Source organism: Branchiostoma belcheri, unplaced genomic scaffold (genome assembly GCF_001625305.1).
Source record: "Branchiostoma belcheri isolate BF01 breed outbred unplaced genomic scaffold, Haploidv18h27 scaffold1167, whole genome shotgun sequence".
NCBI classification, from domain to species: domain Eukaryota; kingdom Metazoa; phylum Chordata; class Leptocardii; order Amphioxiformes; family Branchiostomatidae; genus Branchiostoma; species Branchiostoma belcheri.
Genome location: NW_017802566.1, coordinates 1,278 through 4,805, shown reverse-complemented (window position 1 = coordinate 4,805; position 3,528 = coordinate 1,278). Strand labels below are relative to the sequence as shown.

Genomic DNA, 3,528 nt, shown 5'->3' with positions numbered 1-3,528 from the left:
TTTGCGTATAGAATTTGTTTATTCTTCGTTCACGCAAAATTTAGTAGCGCGATCGGGCCCCGCCATGTTGGAAATAAGACCTTGGCAAAATTAATGGCAACCTTCGCACGCCCATTAACCAGTTCATGGAGGCAGAACAAATGTGTCTCACTTAAGGTTGAATATCAAAGAATATCAAAGAATAGCGTATTTCTGCATTTTTAGTCAGATGAAGGTAATCGTCATCAAACATGACTGAATTTTAAAAAAACGTGTTATGTGCAGGTGAAAAATTCACTAGATTAAGGTACCGTATATTTTATCATCTGGTTAAAAAAAATGATCGTGAGGTTTAAAGTTGTTTTTCTCTCCCAACGTACAGCAACATGGCGGACGCCTGGAGGCAGTGGATTGTTAAGTACAGGGTGATAGGTCCTGTATTCGTACTGAGTACTGTGACCTTGCTGTACGGCAGTAAGGTATATCTTCTTCTTCTTTCTGCAAGGTGTTCGTCGTATCGAAGATTTTGTCACCGTGACGGATTTACTCAAATTACTGCGCAAATTACTGTGATATGTAATGAGGTGGGGATCACGAGACTTGTATCATGGACTTAAAGCCCTCCAGATTGGTGCAGAGAGCATTGTCCTCTGGCGGGTTGTTCCAATCCCGGATAGTGCGCAGGAAGAAAATTTTATCTCTGTAAATAGTTCTACACTATAAACGCAGCTGGTATACCGCAGAGTGGGTGAGGCGAGTCCAACTTCCAAATTGTACATTTAGTCCAGAAATTTTGATAGGGATAATAAGTACGATCATGACCTCTGACCCCCATGTACACCACCAAAAAAAATAAAACAAACAGACAATGGCGTTGCCTTTAGAGCTCTACCTGCAGGCAGCCAAAACAAGTCCATGAGGCTTCCTCCTTCTTATACCATCTTTTCCTTTGATAGGGATAATAAGTACGATCATGACCTCTGACCCCCATGTACACCACCAAAAAAAATAAAACAAACAGACAATGGCGTTGCCTTTAGAGCTCTACCAGGCAGCCAAAACAAGTCTATGGGGCTTCCTCCTTCTTATACCATCTAGTCATGATCAGGTGTCTGGGGCAGGGAAGAACGTCGTATACTGATCTTAGTAGAAAACTCAGCCTGCACTGTGGAATCTTCCATAGATCATTCCAGGTTAATGTTCTGTCGACTGCACCCTCCCAATTCACCCATGCACCAGTAGCGTGCGTAGTCCAGTGGTTAGCGATCCTGCCTCTGGACTAAGAGGTTGGGAGTTCGAATCCCGGCTGATGTCGCTCACCCGACATGCACGCTACTGTTTAGGGTCGCAGTCCTTCGGACGGGACGTTAACCGTGGTCCACTGTTCATTGTGCTTGTCGAAAAGAGCTAGAGGAATTTCCCCGGTACAATGAACCTGTAAATACTGTACATAGCGTCTGTCTTCTCTGTCACGACCAGTGGAAGATTAGCTCTTCAATAAGCTAAACTGGATCGAGATCACTTTCACTTTCACCTTGCTGACTCTGGGCGACTGCACTCACTTTCCTTTTCTCTTCCTCCATTCTTTCTACTTCTCTCACGACTAGCTGTTTCCTTTCTCTGGGGCTTGCTCGTTCCCATCTCTGCGTCCTCTCGCCCCATCCTAAACCTTTTCTTCCGTGCTGCACTGCACCGACAATGTCTCTATGTTTCAGTCTGCTCACCGCCTGGTCCAGAACTTCACCCACTTTCCACTTCCTTCCTGTCTTCTGCTCTCTATAAGCCGCCTTTACCGCATTGTCTTGTGAGTCCCCGAGCTCTAATGCCAGACGAACCTTCTGTATAGCATGCATAATGAATTCACAACAAATCTAAATACTTCGGTTCAGTTTAGTTCATCCTCCTAGCTATGAGGTGCCATCCAGGGGACAGACAGTTCAAGCACCGAATACTCCAAAGAGGCATGAAATCTTTAATTTCTTGTCTATTTTTTTTTTCTACAGGCAAGTCCCTGGTTGAAGCACCAAGTCTCGAAAACGCCATGGTTTACTGCAGAATCCTCTCATGATGTACCTTCATTTGTAAATAAGTGGGGTAGTTCATTGAAAACTAAGAACCCGGTGTTTAAGGTAGACCAAACTGAGAAACCGGTGTTAAAAACAACCAAACCGTTTTCTGCTACAGTTTATGTAAAAAAACAGCTGAAGTTTTCCTTGGCTACTGGGTCCAAAACACAATTTTCTGTCGGGGACATGTTACACGTTGTTTTCTCCGCGAAAGATGAGAGAAACAACACGGTTACCAATATCGGGGATTTCTTTCGGGCGTCCATTTATTCAACAACGTCTAAGTCTGGCGCCGTTGGCATCATCACAGATCACCTAAACGGAACGTACACAGCAGTGTTCCGCCTGTTGTGGGAAGGGGAGGTTACCATCGGAATCCAACTGGTCCACCCACGGCAGGCTATTGATGTCATAGAAAACAACATCCGCAAATATCCTTTTGAACTAGTCACCTTCCGAAAACGCTATACAATAGGAAATAAGGCGATCGACACCCAGTGTAGCGTAGACCCGGTCATCTTGAAGAACACCAGTGGGATTTGTAACTACTCGGACCCGCATGCTAGGGGCCTGGTGGTATTGTGACAAAGCCGCCAACATTCCGTGCAATACAACAGGTTACCATGGTTATTTTTGCGTACAAGAAGCAGAATGCTGGAAAACTGTTTAGCAGGTATCTTAACAAACATTGTTATGTTTACCTTCGTAGTTTCTTCTTTGTTTATTTGTTTATTAGAATTCACCACAAGTACAAACATACAAGTGGAAGGGAGGAAATAACAGGTGTATTGACACCTTTACAAGTTGTCCTCTCAAACACAAGATAAATACAGTGCAATACAAATTACAATGTCGAACAATTGTTGACATGAAATCTTTTTAAAACACATAAGGACAATGACCTTGATCAGACATCTGTCACCATGGTAACTGGTGCTACATTATGATGCAAGTTGCAGGACAGAGTTGGAAAGGCTGATCACTAATGTGTGTGTTTGAGTAAAATATACAGAGCAGTAGTTTAAGCTAGACTTTGTGAAGGTAAACATTATGCACTTGCTTTGCAAATGTTACTTTTCTAGTTATTTATACTCAACACAATACAGAACCCAACAAGAATTCCGAGATCTCATACCTCCATGAAATATGGGCTTGACATGTAAATTTATTCTTAAATGATGCAAATGACCTCTACATAAATATAACAAATGCATAGTGATGTTAACCTTTAAGTAACTTACACATGTAACAAGGTATAACAAGGTATTCATATCATGCACCAATAAGGAGTCACAGAATCTTCACATTAATTATGCAAATTAGGTTGTCATTTGCATAATTGGTATCTGTTGATGTTCCGCCTTCCACAGATTCAAAAAAGATTACACGTATAGCAGAACTATTATATAAAACACTGTGATTATAGAATTTCCTCATAATTAAGTCCTCATTTGCATAATTTGTATTTAATTATGTACAACTT

The 3,528-nt window shown here is 42.0% G+C and overlaps 1 pseudogene; it reads left to right on the top strand.

Annotated features, from left to right (window-relative positions):
- Positions 1 to 365: 365 nt before the first annotated feature.
- LOC109462443 lies at positions 366 to 2,735 on the top strand (annotated as a pseudogene).
- The last annotated feature ends 793 nt before the right edge of the window (positions 2,736 to 3,528 follow it).